The sequence below is a fragment of the Sceloporus occidentalis genome, unplaced genomic scaffold, assembly GCF_023333645.1.
Source record: "Sceloporus occidentalis isolate IW3139 unplaced genomic scaffold, rSceOcc1.0.p SCAF_5, whole genome shotgun sequence".
Classification (NCBI taxonomy): domain Eukaryota; kingdom Metazoa; phylum Chordata; class Lepidosauria; order Squamata; family Phrynosomatidae; genus Sceloporus; species Sceloporus occidentalis.
This window is the reverse complement of record NW_028316985.1, coordinates 129,373,876-129,391,752: the sequence shown is the minus strand read 5'-3', so window position 1 is coordinate 129,391,752 and position 17,877 is coordinate 129,373,876.

Genomic DNA, 17,877 nt, shown 5'->3' with positions numbered 1-17,877 from the left:
TTTCTTGTGACTCATGTCTTGTCATGACATGGCCAAAGTATGACAGTCTCAATTTAGTCAAATTGGCTTTTAGGGGATGAAGGAAATGGCCTTGTAGGAGCAGCCTCTGGACACTGTGGCCACGATCGTGCCAGGACCACTGTGATTGCATGGCCCACTTCCAAAGCAGGCCAGTGCTGCAGTCCCAAGATGGTGCTGCCAGCAGCTGGATAATTTCCACTCTTTTTTGCAGTGGTGCTGGACTCCTTCGGGCATGCAGAAGCAGCTTCCAGCTGCTTTAGGGGCATGCATTGTTTGAACGCCATGTCCCCAAAGCTGATGAAAGTGGCCTTATTTGGCCTATGTGTTCTGGACCTATGAAGAGTTCAAGCTTTATTTTGATCTAGGGTACAGGACTACATTTGAATTGATTTGCTTTTGTTCCTATCAGCATTCTTCATTATCCAACTTTCACAACTATACATAGTAATGATACGTTTTCAATATGATCCTTCATGCCTCTTCCTCTGTTGTACATAGCTTGGACATCTGGCATTTCTTCCTTCATATACAGTGGTTCCTTCTCATCCACATGGATTTGGCTCCTATCTACCCTAGGTATGGGAAAAACATGGGATCTCAAGCCCATATTATTTGATTGGTGGTGATATATATACATTCATGTCTGTGTGCACATGCTGCCATTGACTAATATGAGGTGGAGTGATCCATGGGAGCTCTAATCCACAGATGACTGGCCTGCCAATATGGAGGGTTTGCTGCACTGGTATTGTAGACTGTTGAGATAATTAGAAAAGGTAATTCTAAAATTAGAAAAATGCATGCACAGTGTAATTAAGTAATTGTAAAAGAAGGGAAGAAGTTTGACAAATTAAGCCACAAAGTGGGAGATAAGTCTCAGGAACCCTCCTTTTAAAAAGTGGGGGAGAGTGAGTATGCATCAGCAGCGCCTTGCAGAGTAAACAGACTTATAGGAGAGAAATTAAGTTCAGAAGTGGTACAAAATGAAATGGCTAAGCACACTCTCCTTCAAAAACACAGTGCCACAATCTTATCTGAATTGGGGAATCCTCCAGCTTACCCTTTTCAGATCTTGAAAGTTACAGGTTTTGATATTGGAATAAGTGAAAGTGATGAAAGCATACAAATTAGTCTGATACATGAAGTCAGAACGTTCTATTTCTTAGGGGTGCACTGAGGATACCATTATCCTGAAACATTTCATGTAATACCAAGCTGGGTATCCAATGTTTTTCTTCTGAAGAGTTATGGAGAACCCTCTGAAACTGTATGGGACATGCTGCAGAGCAATAAATGGGAATACTGAAAATCAGGCATCTCATCTTCCTGATGGGGTTGGATTGGGTGTAAAGTCTTTTTTCTTCAGAAATGTTGACTTTCTCACTAATATTAATTAAATTAATTGCAATTAAAATATATATAGCTAAATAGTCCATGTCTCTATCTTGGCTGAGTATGTCAAATACAATCCAGATTTTGAAAGGTATTTCAAAAAGAGAGGTGTTACTCTATGAAGGAAATCTAATTAGTGTAATGTTATTGGCAGGGATGAGACCACAGAAATAAAGGCGCAGAATTATTGTGATAATGGAAAGCGTACTTGCAAGTGAATGTTTCTGAGCTATGGGGACAAACGATGGCATATCTTGTGGAAAATGTTTTCCCAGGACACACACACAAATCTCAGTATGTTAGATACACTGGCTGAATGATACAGAATATTTTGTAAAAACCAAACACTACTTGTGGCCTAGAGAAAGGCAGACATATATGGGAAAGGATTGTGAAGTATTTGAAGTGAAACAGAAGTGAGTTATTTGAAGCTAACAATAGGTAGGCTAACTAACACAATTTACAAATGGTTTTTGAGAGTTCCATTTCACCATTGAATTTGCTCTGAAACAAGGTGGGTTTTTTATTGTTCTCTCGCTAGCTATTTATTTTTCACCATTTTTCTTTGAAAGCTTGTGTATGTGTGTGTGAGTATTACTGTCCTGTGATTTCCCTCCAGGTATTATTTTTTACTTTGAAATGTTCATGTCTCCCTCTGAGTACAATATGAAAAGTTTGTCAGTCAAAAGATATCCTGTGTTACTTTTTGTAAATCCTTAAAGGATAAAGAAAGAAAGCCTTTTATGCTGTTATGGGCACCTTGAACATAAATACGCATTGTATCCTGATCCTAAAATCTGCCTACTGCATAGATGCTACTTCCATACAATGTTTGCATGAGATCAAGGCTTGTGCATATGCTCTTGTGGGCAACTGTTATATTTGATTCATAGGCATCCATTCTTATGTTGTTGTTGTTGCTGCTGTTTATAAAGTGATGCAAACTAACAGCACTTTAATAAAGTAAATAATAAATACTGTTAATAAATAGTGTTGTTAACAGTGTTTAGTGTTAACATATTAAACACTAAAATAGTCCTATAGGACTCTTGTATTATTTAATTAGCACAGTGCAAATGAACAGCGTAAGATGAAAGAGACAATTATTCTGCCTCCCTGTTGTTGTTGTGAACCTCCAAGTCATTTCCAACTTATGGAAATCCTATCATGGGAGTTTTGGGGCATGTTTCTTTGGGGGGAGGGGGTGTCTTGTCATTGTCATCTTCTTAAGTTGAAAGAGTGTGAACCTAACATAATAACTGGACAAAGAATTATATACATTACAATCTGTTGGATGTTATCCAACATTTGTACAAGGGCTTATACAATGGGACATTTATTTCTTTACTAGATTTATATCCCACCTTCTCTCAAAAACAAGGACTTAAAGGGGTATGTTACCATAAGATTAAAAAGCAAGTACAAGTTTTTAAAAAGTTATAATATTTAACAATCTACAATAACAAATCATTTAAAAAAAACAATCCTTAAAAACAGTTTTAAATCCCCATATCAGTAAAAAGCACCACACTGCTTGTTAAAGGCCTTTTTCCTCACCCACAGCCAGTTGACAAAAGTTCGCCTAAATCAAAAAGTCTTTTTAATTTATGACCTAATTATACAGCAAAAGTCAGGGTGCTTAGAAGGACCACATCTCCACATCCTCTTTGAAGCACCCAGAGTAGATATTTGGAGGACATGCTGGAGGAGAAGAAGAACTCAAATCTGCCTTCTGCTGTCAGGTTAATACCACTGGAATTCATCATCTATTTCAGCTGGCTCAAACTCCCATGCCTACATCTAACTGTTAGCCCACACTAGAATAAGCCCATCAGATCAATAGAGCTTATATAAGCGTTAATCACCAAATCCCATTAAGTTACTCTAGTTGGGAGTAACAGTCAGATTTAGGACATGATTGTGGCCATTGGTGTGATGGGAACATCAGGACTGGGGGAAACTGCCTTGTTTATAACCTGAGGGCAGTCACATATGGAGAGAGGTCATTTATGAAAAACAAGGCTTCCAACTTAGTTTGCACAGTCACCCCAGCTTTTACTTTTTCTAAAGCTGCCATAATCACAGAATGCCTGGTGGCTATCTAGACAGCCACCCCCATGAAGTCATACCATCTCACTGATGCTCACTGGCAAGCTTCTGAAGGACCTGCACATGGGTTGCTGACCAGCCTTCTATCTACATACATACTTTGTTAGCGTGCAGGTGTTTGTTTGTTTTGTTGTTCCCTGAAATGAGTAGTCACCACATCTGTTCTCTTAATGTATTGTGCTCTTCCTGGTTTTGACAGCTCTAGATTGAAGAGCCTGAAGGGGAAAAAGATTTTTGTAGCATTGTCTTGTATTGCACTGATGTAACAATCAAGGTTCATTTCTTAGAGACTATAGTCGTACCTTATATGTAAATGTCAGCATGATTACAGACCGAGATGATGTTATAGGAATTTAGGTGCAACACAGAACAAAAGCACTTTCAGGTACCCTTTCTCTTTAGCTGGGTATCACTTTACACACAATTCTGTCTCCATTTAGGCTTGCTTTCCTATACTGACAGCACAAGTCATTCTATTAATAATCTGTGCTTGCACTGCCACTGGCAAACCAAGGAACTAAGTGATATGGTGGCACAGTGGAAACAAGAGCTTTTAATCACACTAGCACTCTTATCTGCAGGGAAAGGGAAGAGTGCCATGTCAGATGTGCGGAGGAATAAAAGAAGGGCTGGAGCAGGCCCACAGAGGCTTTTATAAATCGAGGCTCATTTTCAAACTTGGTTCTGAAATTAATGAGGAGCCAGAGGAGTTGTCTGACAATTGGGGTGATGTGTATATATGCCAAGGGACTTTGGGGAGCTGTTCTAAAACCAAACATATTGAGCTGTTCTTCATTGTTTTCACTGGCTAACACCATTCTAATAATTCAAATGCTTCATCACAAAGAATAATCAAGTTGTTCTCATTCTCCACATTCAGCCGGCCTGTGTCTCAGCTGCTCAATTGTATTTCAGCTATTAAGACTTGCAGCAATTTCAGTTTCTCTCTTTCTGTTAAATGGTTTCTCTGTTGCCAGAACACATGTGACACTTATTTCTCCCTCCACCTTTTCTCCTTGCCAGCCTTCAGTCTGTCTCAGGTGCAGGCTGCAACCATTTTCAGGGGGATAGATGCAACATAAGGACTTGTCCTGGTAGAATGGCCCTCTAAATCCTTGAACAGACAACAAAACAGGGAGAATGAAAGTGTGGGAGAGGTTTATTGCCAGACTGGATTCACTGCTTTCAACACCACCTCTCTCCCCTTTTCGGCCTTCTGTACAGAGCCAATGTAAGTATAAGCTGTATGCAGGATTTATGAAGGATAAAGACCAAATACAGAACCTGTGAGCATACAGCTTACTTAAGCCTACTGTTCAATTGCTTTCATTGCTTTTTGAAAAAAAGGTATGCTAAAAGACATTGAAGTATGAACAAAAAGTTCAACTCTAAATAAAATACAAAATTAACTTGGTGTAAAAATGTAATTGACCCAAAAGGCGGAATGTGGAATGTGTTTTTTTTAATGCAACACTTTGTATTGAAACCATTTTTTTTAAAAAAAAAATATTGAAGAGCTCTTTAGTATTTTTTTCATAACTTAAAATGTTGGGGCATGTAGAATCAGGATTAAACATGCAACATGCAAAAGACATGCACATGGAACAGGAATGCCACTGGAAGGTCTCTGCTGTGTAGCTCTGTGCAGGCTTGAAAGGAAAAACCCTCCCACGCAGAAGCTGCTGGCCAGAAAAAGAACTGCTGAACTGCCAAGTACTCACAAAGAGGAGTTTAATATTTACGACTATCAAAGTGCTTCGCCAGACTCCTATATAGAAACACGACTACACTGAGCATTCAGCTCACTCTCTCATATACAGTTCCCCTCTTGGGGATTTGAGTCCTTACCCCTCCTGGGATGTCACCCACTTTCCTGTCACCTGACAATTGTGACTCTGTAGAATTGAAGCCTGCTGGTTTCACCTCCTGTCCCTCTGTCATCAACTTCCTGTGACTCAGACTCTCCAAATATTGAGTTGTCATTTCTGCCACCTGAACTCAGGTTACCTTGCCATCTTTGTCCCAGTTCCAGGCTATAGCCACATCTCTGATATTTTCTACCCAGAATGCTCTGTACTTCAACATATATGTAGGTTAAAACACATTTGAGTGCAATCTGAGGACTGATTTAAACACCCATACAGACATATATGACATAAACTAGTACACTGGGTAAATGGTGAAGTTGTGTTGAAATAAATTTGTGTTGTTTTTTTTTTTTTTAGCTTTTCCTACCCAGTATGTTACCGCACGCATCAAAAGCACATTTCTGAAAAGGGATGTCAGGGGTCTAAAGCTGGAGTGATTGTGCCAGTACTTTTTCTTTTTTTAAAAAAATTGCATTTTCTGTAGTCAGAGAAAAAAAGACAGAGGAGCCACACATGAAAACAACAATTAAATGGTGACATCATGTGCATGTGCTGTAAAAAGTAAATAAAGCATGTCTATTCCAGTATAAACATTTAACCACTATTCAGGCATTTACAAAAAAGGTTAAGGTCAACATGCAAACAGTGGATCACACTTCCATTGTTGCTGTACTCACATGGAGAGCAAGAGTTTGAAGTAGAGGCCCTCTGCTCTACATGGAAATACAGTGGGCTCTCCACATTCACTAAAGTTAGGGGTGCAGGATGCCCATGAAAGTGGAAAAATGCAAATAAAAATCTTTAAAAAACAACAACTGAGAGATCACCTGTCTAGGAAACTCTAGGCCCTCCAGTAATCCTTTTCACACTGTTGCTCTTCGCACAAAAATAAAAAAGGCAGCTAGTGTCAAGTATTTAAAAGAGAAGGAGGGGTATTAAAAAGAGATCAGAAATAAAAAAATAAAAAATCAAAGATTAAAATATACATTTTTAGCAAGATACAGCACATTGTTCAGGTGATATGGGCCTTATACAATCCATCATCAAATGCTTCTCTAAAAAGAAAGGTCTTCACTTGTCTGCAAAAAGAAAGCAGGGAGGGTGCCAATCTAACTTCTGTAGGAAGGGCATTCCAGAGCTTAGTGGCAGCCATTGAGAAGGCTCTCTTTTGTATTCCTACCAGGTGATTTAGTCAGACAAAAAGAAGGGCTCCCCAGCAAGATCTCAAAGTGTAAGCAGGTTCATAAAGGAAAACACAGTCCTTCAGATAATCTGGACCTGAGCTGTATAGGGCTTTATAGGTAAAACCAGCACCCAAAAATGGATTGTTAGCAGCGGAGCTGTTGCAACAGTAGTGTTGTCTGTTCTTCATAGCCACCCTTGTTAGCAGCTCTTTGGACCAAGTTTACAAACATTCTTCAAAGGCAGCCCCATGTAGAGCATGTTACAGTAATCCAGCCAAGATGTAACCAAGGCATACATCACTGTAGCCAGAATGGATGAAGAATGGGTGCAGTTTGTGCACTCCTATCCACCACTGACATATGAGCTTCCAGGCTCAGAACTGAATCTAGGAGCACACTCACACTACAAATCTGTGTTTTTAGAAGGAACCCCATCCAACACAGACTGAATCCCTATTCCCTAATCTGCCTTTCAACTGACCAGAAGCATTTTTTCTGGATGAAGTTTCAATTTGTTCACCCTCATCCAATCCATCACTGATAAAAGGTACTGGTTTAGGACTGAAACAGCTTCCTTGGCTTGTGGTGGAAACAGTAATAGAGTTGGGCATCATCCACTTACTGATAACACTATTCCCCCAAAACTCTGATCAACCTCTCTCAGTGGTTTTGTGTATACGTTAAATAGCACTGAGGACAGAACTGAGGGGGGATACAGCAACAGACTTTATTACAGCCATTTGGCCAGCACAGAGGGGGGATACAGATGGGCAGAAATGAGCACTGAGACGCCACCCCTTTCTGCCCCACATGGAGGCTGCAGCAACCAAATGCTCTTGACTGGTTCTTCTTAAGGTGCGTGCATAGCACCAATGGTGCCTTCATGCATGCTGATGACGTTCATGTAGCATGGTGCCATTCGGATGCTGCGCCGCATGTACATTTTTATGGCCGGCCCCATGTAGATGGGGGTGAGACATTATGCCGCAGTAGGGCTCAGGAGCATGTGGACGCTCTGCTCTCCTGAGCCCTAATTTTGGCACCAGGACGGTGCTTTTTCCCTGTCTGTATCGGGCCTGAATCTCAAGGGACATCACAGACCAGTGGCCAAGGAGCAAACCATGAATCCTTGAGCATCATCTTCTGGGTTCACCCCTTCAGGAAGGAATAAAGCCACTGTAAAACAGTGCTCCCGAATGGCATGCCAGCAAGGCAGCCCATGTTTCCCTCTTTGTGTAGTGATTTTAATTCCTTTTTTCAAACACCTGAATAGGGGCTTTGGAGTGGAAATACTCCAGAATGATAGTGTTCTACTAGCTTGTGTGCACTGTCACAGCACTAGGTGGTCAAGGAATACAGGAAACAGGCCATCAAAAAATTGCGCATGTTTGACATAACTAAAAAGCTGAAGAGAATGTATAAATGGATAGTAAGCATCACTGGCAGCTAAAATACAAATATCAGTGGGATTAATGAACAAAATTCAAGTTTTTACTTTTTTCATGTTGATGACCTAGTCCGACTCAGCCTATCAAATGAAATTAAATATACGGAAGTAAAATGTCAAACTGTCATTTATGAAAAGAAAAGTAAAAAGCATGGAAAGCTTCAAGGATCCATATATTCTGAGAAGCCTTTAAAAATGAGAAGTAAAATAGATTCATTATCAGTGGGGAGCTCATAAATGTACCTGTTTGGTGTTTAAAAAACATTAACACTGTATTCTAACCCTACAGGGCTTAAAGAATGATAAATCTTTGGCACAGAGAAAGCTTTTTTAAATTTAATTTTCTTTGCAACCTGGGGCTTTATTTGATTTATATTAACTTGCCCAAAGCAAAGGTCTTAATTATTTCTGATTTATTTGCATCATTCCTTGAAAAAAAGTTTTTTTTTTCATTTTTAAACCTCCTTTTCCCTGTATTCCTCTATTTTTATCTTGCACCTCTACTATTAACTTTTATACAGGTTTACTCCCTTTAAGATATATAACTTAGATGCTGCTTGGAGAACTGTAACATGGATTTCAATAGGAGGCTTACCCCCAAACACAAAGATTTGGCTCATTAGTCTCTATCCAATACAAATTATTTCTTTCTACTTTTTCATTAAGTATATTTTACTGCCATTGATGAGCAATGCTTCAATAGTAGAAGTAAAACAGTCTTCATGATTAATACAGTCTTTCTTACCCTCTGAGTTATTTAATACACACACACACACACACACACACACACACTATGTGTTTGCTATATTTTCCTAGCAATTAAAAAATTCTCAATGTCTAGCTTCCAACCATTAATTATGCCAGAGGTTAGAAAGACTTTTAAAAAGATGGATCTTCATTTTGGATAGTTCTGAATGCCATTGTGATTATTTTTGACATGAATTTAGGATACTGGATTTGACTTGAAGAAGAACTCAACTGAGAACTGAATGGTCTTGAGAACAACAGCTCATGCTGATATGTTGGAATGTCCTCATGGAGAAAACTATTATGTATATGGAAAATCAGGACTTCAGAAAAAGATTTTCAATTGATTTTTCTCCCTGATGCACTGACTTTCAACATACAGGGAAGGGTTTTTTCCCCTTTCAAGTATGCAAGTTCCCCTGACACAGCTAGGGATAATGGGAAGGGCTGGGCAAGACAGACTCAAACAACACAGCACACGAGAAACTGTTTTTGAGTTGAAATAGCAAGTTTATTATTTATAATTCTTTGACTTGTGGTGAAGAATGGATCCAGGCATCAGCAGCTTGTCAATGACAGTCATCCCAGCCCACCATCTGGGGAAATCAGTGGGGTGGCAGTACTTGTGACCCACTTGGATAAACACCACAACATATTTCTCACGACACCTGGGGATGAGACAGTGGTGAACGGGCCCTTAAACAAGGCTTGTCTGAGAATACCTTCTCCTTAAGATGCTGTATGATGATTCCCAAAATGGAGGCCATATTCCCCTCCAAAGTATGATTTTCCTAGAAAGTATGATTAGCAAAGGTTATGAAACAGAAACATGGAAATGGAGTTCATTTTAACAGACTGGTTTAGGAAGTCATGTAAGAGTTTTTTTTATAGTAAATAGAATATCTTACTATTTACTGAGTATCCAAAGAGCTCAAGAGTAAGAGAGAACAAGGGCTTACAAAGTGCCTCTTCCTGCCAACATGTTGATGCTGGGTGTACTCACACATTTCCCAATCAGAGAAATCTCATTTTTGGAACTACACATACACAGCAACCAGCCCTCTACACAACAGAACACTAGATAGATTTCTCCAGAAAAAAACAAAAAAGAAAACCCAACAACTGTGAGACACAATTGGCTTTTCTAAATAAAAAGGAAAAAAACCTTTCTTCCCTTACTAAAGATCCCAATGGCCACAGCACACAAGAAACCTGGACAATAATATTGTAAACCTTTCCAGCCACACAATAAGGGCTGAAACATATGGCTGTATGGGGCGGGTTGACACCGCCCCTTTGAGCAACCGAACGCCACAGCCCCAATCCAGCTTTTTTTCTGGTGCAAAAAGTGGTGACAAAATGCCACTCCTTTTTATGCCAGAAAAAGGGCAGCTTTTCTGACATGTTGGCACCTTTTTTTGTGCTCCTGCGGAGTATGAATGCCATGTAGGGATTTGTCCGTTCACAAGATCTATCCTTCTGCCTCTCCAAACCTTCACACATGCTTCTTTTCTGTGGTGACTTGAAGACTTTCTTCTGCTGTTTCAGCCAGGACAATAGCTTACAAACATCACCTCAGTCTCCACCACACGACATTGGTTACTGCACTGACACACAAGAATATGCTTTCAAGATCTACAAAATGAAGAACTCTACATGGACCACTCCAGAAGGCTGGAAAATGGAATTGGATTTCTACATAAAATGCTTTTGACATGTAAACTGAGATAATAAATAGGAGACACAATTTACCACACTATCAGCATATGGAATGAAAAAACAGCAATATTATATGACAGGCTGATAATTCTGGAGCTGTGGTCATCCTGAACAATCAGACTACATACAGGAGGAGGCTAATAGTCAATTGTCCAACATAACATTTTACAGAATCCTCTGTAAATATCCCACTGATTAATATCGGAAGGAACTACACTAACTAGAGAATTTGCTACTGATGTACAGAACTGGTGATCTCTCTTTCACCCATACTAGTCTTTCAGAGGGTAGAAGAGAAGGGGTCAGCATCTTACTCTAATTCCTGCCGCTTTCAAGTGTTGTTTTTCCCCCCAAGCTACTGCTTCTCTTCGTTTGACTTTCATTCTGTTAGACCCTTTCTTCCTTTACAGTTGTGGGTTGCTGTTATCTATTATCCACCCGGTTCTGCTACTTAGTTCCTCTCTGACTTTGAGTCATGGCTAACATTCTTTTTATTGGATGCCATCCCCTCTCTGATCTTAGGTAACTTTAATACCCATTTGAACTCCTCCAACAATCTGACAACCTCTTGCTTTTGTTCCCTCTTAGCCTCTTATGATTTTCAACCTTATTCTAATTCTGCCACTCATTCACTTGGTCACTGTCTTGATCTAGTTATTGCTGCAAAATGTGTCATCTCTGACTATCTGGCCAATGATTTTTCATTATCTGATCACTATTTAATCTCGTTTACACTTTTACTCTCGTATTGTTCTATGTTATTTTTGCGATCTTCAATCTGTTAATCGTGACCATCTCAGTTAGTCCTTGGATTCTTCTTAATCCTTTAAATTTTGGGGACTCTGCTGATTCCGCAATGTCTTTCTACACTTTCATCAACTCTTGACAGATTTGCCCCAATTTTCATACACACATCTTCCTTTACATCTAGGCCTCAGTCCTGGCTTACTCCCACTGTCTGATTATTCTGTTCTTGTTCTCAAGCAGCTGAGCGTTTGTGAAAAAAAAATCCAAGGAGTGGGCTGATTTCATTCATTATAAAATTGTTTTATCTTCCTTTTCATGCACCTTGTCCATGGCTAAACATAACTATTATATATTTTTGATCTGCTCCAGTGAGAGGCACCCACAGCATTTTTTCTTCACTTTCAACACTTTGCTAAAACCTTCTTCCCCTCCTGTCTCTTCATTATTTTCTCCTAATGACTTTGCTAGTTATTTCATCACTAAGATTAGTACTATTCCTTCTAAGATTGTCCCTCCTGTTTCTTCAGCTATAATTACCTGCCAAGCATCATTGTCTAATCAAAAATTCTCTGACTTTACTCCTATCTCTTTCTTTCTGTCTTTATACATGCTCTATTCTCCCCTATTCTGAAAAAAAGACTCTGTTTGATCCTTCTTCTGTGTCTAGCTATTGCCCTATTTCTCTTCTTTCTTTTCTCTCTAAGGTTTTGGAATGAGTTGTTTATTCTCTCTGTCTAGAGTTTCTTGAGGCTAACTCCATTTTAGATCCTTTTTAATCCAGTTTTTGCCCACATCACTCTGCAGAGACAGTTCTCACAAAGATCTCTGATGATCTCTTGTGGGCCAAGGCAAATGGCCTTTATTTTGATCTTGTCCTCTTAGATCTGTATGTGGTTTTTGACACCATTGACAACTGGTTTTTAGTTGATAAACCTAAGTCCATAAACCTGGAACCTTCTTCTAGTGGGGCTTCCTCTTATCTCTGTCCTTTGATTTCTGTCCAGCATTCAGCTGCACATATCATTATGTCAGCTCACTGTTACGATCATATATCTGTTGTCATCCCTCCACTGGCCCCCTCTCCCCCTCCATTTTCATTATAAACTTGTGTTGATGACTTATAAAGCCCTTCATGGACTCCCCCCTCCTTATGTATTATATCTTCTTTCCCTGTACCTTCACACTCGTGGTCTCCATTCTGGCAACCAAGGACTGTTGTCACAGCTGAGGTTTTCTACTTCTCCAGCTCAAATCTGCCCCATTTCTTTGGCCATTCCTCACTCCTGGAACCTCCTTCCCTGTCAAGCACACTTTATCTCTTCTTTACACAGCTTTAAAACTGAGTTACAGGCCATTCTATTCAGGGAAGTGATCCCAGACATTACTTGATTGTTATTTGATGTTTATTTTAATCTGTTTGTATATTTTTGTTGAATGGTAATGTGTATCAATTTTGTATTATAGTCCATTTTCTAGAATGTACACCACTGGCAGGTCCATTTCATTTCATTTTATTCTATTCTATTTTATGTACAGCACTGTGTAAACTTTATAAAGTTTAATAATAATATCCCCAAAGCAGTTGAAGAATATTTCACCCTTCCTGATCACCCTTCCTCTTGGACCTCTCAGCAGCCTTCGATACCATAGACCATGGTATCCTTCTGGAATGCTTGAGAGGGTTAGGAATCGGGAGCACTGCTTTGCAGTGGTTCCGGTCCTATCTCTCGGGTAGGTTCCAGATGGTGTCGCTTGGGGACCGTTGTTCGGCCAAGAGGGAGCTCAAATTGGGTGTCCCTCAAGGCGCGATACTGTCTCCAATGCTATTCAACATTTACATGAAGCCGCTGGGTGAGATCATCTGGAGACATGGGGCAGGGTGTTATCAGTACGCTGATGACACCCAAATTTGCTTCTCCATGTCTCGGACTGCTTCGATGACCAAGGATGGCATCTCCCCTCTGAATGACTGTCTGAGGTCAGTAATGGATTGGATGAGGGAAAATAGACTTAAACTGAATCCAAATAAAACTCGCGAGGTACTCGCTATAGGCAATCTTAATCCAGGAATGGTGATAAACTTTCCAGTTCTGGATGGGGTCACACTTCCCCTAAAGGACTGTGTTCGTAGCTTGGGGGTACTCCTGGACTCGTCACTTCAGCTGTCATCTCAGGTGGATGCGACAGCCAGGAGTGCCTGTTATCAGCTTCGGCTGATACGCCAGCTATGACCCTTCCTGGAATGGGAAAACCTAGAAACGGTTGTACTTTCACTGGTAACCTCTCATCTTGATTTCTGTAATGTGCTCTACATGGGGCAACCCTCATGCCACGTTCAGAAGCTGAAACTGGTCCAAAATATGGCAGCCAGATTGGTTACAGGGAGTTCAAAATTTGATCCTATTACACCTATCTTAAAATCCCTACACTGGCTGCCTGTTAGATTCTGGGCACAGTATAAGGTGTTAGTCATTACCGATAAAGCCCTGCATGGCTTGGGTCCAGCTTACCTGAGGGAACGCCTCCTCCCATACAATCCTTCCCGCACTCTCAGGTCCTCTGGAAAGAATCTCTTGCAGTCTACGAAAACCAGACTGGTAACAACTTCCCAGAGGACGTTTTCTGTTGCCACTCCAAAAATCTGGAATGACCTGCCGGAGGAGATCCGCCTTATAACATCTTTGGAGGCCTTTAAGAAGGCAATAAAAACAGATCTCTTATGGAAGGCATTCCCAAATTGACCTCCTCGGAATGTTCACTCTCCAGTTGGGAATTGTCATTTTTAATGGTATTTTAAGGTGGGAAGGAGATAGGGAATTGGATTGTATATGTTTTGCTATGTTTTTTACTTGTGGCTTGTTGTGTTTATTTTTATTGTTCTTATGTTTGTTGTTACCTGCCTCGATCCAATACAAATTATTATTATTATTATTATTATTATTATTATTATTATTATTATTATTTAGTAAAGGGACTGACAGGTCACAATCCTCAAACTAGGACATTACAAAGGAAGATTAGAAGGAGTTATATTTAGAAATTTCAGCCCATTGGAGGCCCAGGTCTCTGCTGTGACCAGGAGTGCTTTCTCACGTTTAAAACTTGTACGCTAGCTGTGCCCATTCCTTGAGAAGCCAGATTTAGCCAAGGTGGTACATGCCTTGGTTACATCCTGTTTGGACTACTGTAATAGGCTCTATATGGGGCTGCCTTTGAAAAATATTCAGAAAATTCAGCTGGTTCAAAGAGCTGCTGCCAGGCTATTAACAGGGGAAGATTACAGAAACCATACAATGCCCCTGTTGAAACAGCTTCATTGGCTGCCAGTTTGTTTCCGGGCACAATTCAAGGTCCTGGTTATTACCTACAAAGCCCTACATGGCTCAGGTCCACACTATTTGGCAGACCATTTCTCCTAGTATGAACCAGCCCGGACTCTAAGATCCTCTGGGGAAGCCCTTCTTTCTGTCCCAACATCATCACAAACACGGTTGGTGGGGACACGAGATAGGGCCTTCTCAGTGGCTGCCCCTAGACTCTGGAACTTCCTGCCCAGGGTGATCAGAACGGCTCCCTCCTTGATGGTCTTCCACCAGCAGGTGAAGACCTACCTGTTCACACAGGCATTTAGGGAATTACTATAATGACAGGCTGGGATGTTCGATGTTGGACCAGTTTAAAAATTCTTTTCAATATACTTTTTATTTTATTGTACTATTTTTTAATTTTTTTTTAATGTTGTGAAGCCGTTCTGAATCCCAGTCCTGGGAAAAGAGCGGGATACAAACAAACAAACAAACAAACAAACAGAAGTATGAACAAAGACAATGGTTTCACGGTATATTATATATATTAATACTAATGCATATATAACAAAAGGAGTCTTCTCAGAGAGTTTTTAACCTTGAGAAACTGATTTTTGAAAAGCAGATTTATTACTTTCACACAACACTAACTGATGACTGCAGAGATCTGAACATCCATTATCACTTTGCCCAGCCCTTTGCAAATTTAGGGCAAGGGACATGATTTGAATCTATTGAATCTATCTGTTCTTCTCTTCTATTATTCTGTCCCACTTCCACAAACTGTATAAACATGCTTATACCTGAGGCCTTAATGTCACTCTCCACATCTGAAGAAGTGGATTTATATCCACAAAAGTGCATGCTAAAATAAAACCAGAAAGTGCTGCCACTTTCCTTTTTTTTTTTAATCTCCCACCCTGTCTCCTTTTTTAGGCTTTGAGAAGCTAGCATGGTTACTTCTTTTAAAACTCCCCAAATAGGGACTCTTTTCTATACATTTGTACAATCGTGGCATAGAAATTAATTAGACCAATGGACACCAACAGGGGAAAAAGCTTAATTTGTAACCCCTTTTGTAAGGACTCAGTGAGATCAACAACCAAATGCCATGCAGTTTTATTAAGTTACTCAAGAAATTCACAAAATGTTAATGATAGCAGAAGCATCGAGAGGTTAAAGAAATGATTGGGGAGGAAGAGAAAGCAAGTGATGTCTTTTTCCTTCAGCACTTGGCCCTTAAGTTGTGAAGCATCTGGGGTCATTGCCAGGTTATGAGTGTATAATATGTACTATTTCCTTTCCCATCAGCATTTTAAAATTTATGTTTCTCCTCCTTCTTTTGAAAATGTTTACACTTTCCAAACTTCCATATAAATAAGTCTCCATCTGTTATTCAAATGCTTGGCTCTTGTTTCATTAGCATTCTCATATGTTTGGTGCGTTAGACCTGGAATAAAGGATCTAACCTCCTCAGAAAGGCATCAAAATATTTGTAGGCAGAAAAATGAGGCTAACCCCCCCAAAGGGAGAAGCACTGCCTATATTTCCAACAGAAAGCTTCATTGTTACAGTGGAAACACGCTACTTTTATTCACAGAAAACTGAATATTGGAAAGCAGTTCTTTCCTGAGCAGTTGAATCTCAAATACTCACAGTAATTTGTATTTTGGGCAAAAAGAAAAAAGAAAAGAAAAGAAGCTGTATATCAGGTATTTTAACGTTTCCATGCAACAGGTAGTCCTAAAGCCTTGGCTGATGTGTGCCAAAAATGTTTTCTTTTCAGATACTTAATGATCCTCCTCTAAAACATTTGGCTGCTGGTGGAAATATTGCTTCCATTGTATAATCCTGAAGTGTCCAGGAGAATGGCCAGAGAGGATAGTAGGGATAAGTGAGAGGCTTTTTGTCAGAGAAAAGTGGGAAGAAAATCCTATTTTTTTCTTTTTTAAAAAAGGACATTGAAAGGAGTTACACAGGAAGAATGGCTATTAATTCCAGAAATAGCATATTGCCTCCTTAATGGCTTCCTGTTCTTTTCATGCAAGAGGAAATCAAACTATACATACAAAAATATATATTTGCTTTTTAGTATGTGTAGCCTAGTGTCATGAGAATATGAACAGCAGGAGAATTATAAGATGATTTATTTAAAGTGAACAACATGGCTCTTTCTGCAATTTTTTCTAGCTCTTTCTACATGCTTTCAGGAAAGTGCTGATGATGATAGTAGGCAGCAGAAATTTTGAAAAGACAAAGAACAGAGAGACACACAGAAGCTTTTACTTTCTCCATAGAATCCATGGCTGGATTACTGTAAATGTGGTTAGAAAGGGTTACAGTGTTGTTTTAAGAAATCTCTTTTAATCCCATGCTTCTCTGTACTCAGTAAGACTGTGGAATTTGTAAATCTTTTTTTAAAAAAGACGTGTGGCGGAAATACTGTCTTTTAGGACTTTATCACACAGTTTAAAAAACTGACTTACCGCTGCTGAATTCAATTAAAATTCAGGATACATCCAGATATTATTGCACACGTTTTTGCCACCGCCAGAGTCAGGTGCGTGCATCCTGGGTAACATCTGACTAGAGTCGGAGTTCAGCCAGCTGATCTGAAAATTGGCTTGCTGAACTTGGATTCTACCCAGGATGCACCCACCCGGCTCTGGCAGTAGCAAAAACATGTGTGATAGTATCCAGATGTATCCCGAATTCGAATTGATTTCGGCAGCAGTAAGTCAGTTTTTTAAACTGTGTGATAATCTCTTTTGTTTGCTCACTTAAAGCAAAAGAAAACATCACAGTTACAGCTTAGTTGGTCTCTGTCTGTTTCCACTTTAAAAAAAGGCATCTGCAGAGATAATTTGATCGTCAAATAGGTTTGCCAACTTTTGATTTGAAAAATATGGTCTCCTGGGGCATGAATACTTTTGTTACTTGTTGACGCTCAATATTACTTAGAGCGCCATATTAAAATGCCAATCTGACTTGGATTATTAACAGCACACAAAAGGATTACTTGTCTCTGCCCTGCTTTTCCTTGCCCAGTACTTATTCTACTGCTCACTGTTAAATAAAAATGCAGATCAGGCACAAGGAACTAAAGAGAACTTTAAGGGCAAAAATGTTTTTTGTTTTTTTTAAATGCATCTTTACATTTGAAATGAAGCGCTTTTTAATGGAAAGGAAAGCCACTGATGGACAGCTAAAGATGAGTGTTGCAAAGTTTTTTTAAAAAATGTAATAGTTATCACTAAGATGCTTTAAAATATTTTAACTGTGTTTAGTATATGTAACTTGAGTACATTTTAATACTTTTAGTTGATTGCCTATTTGTA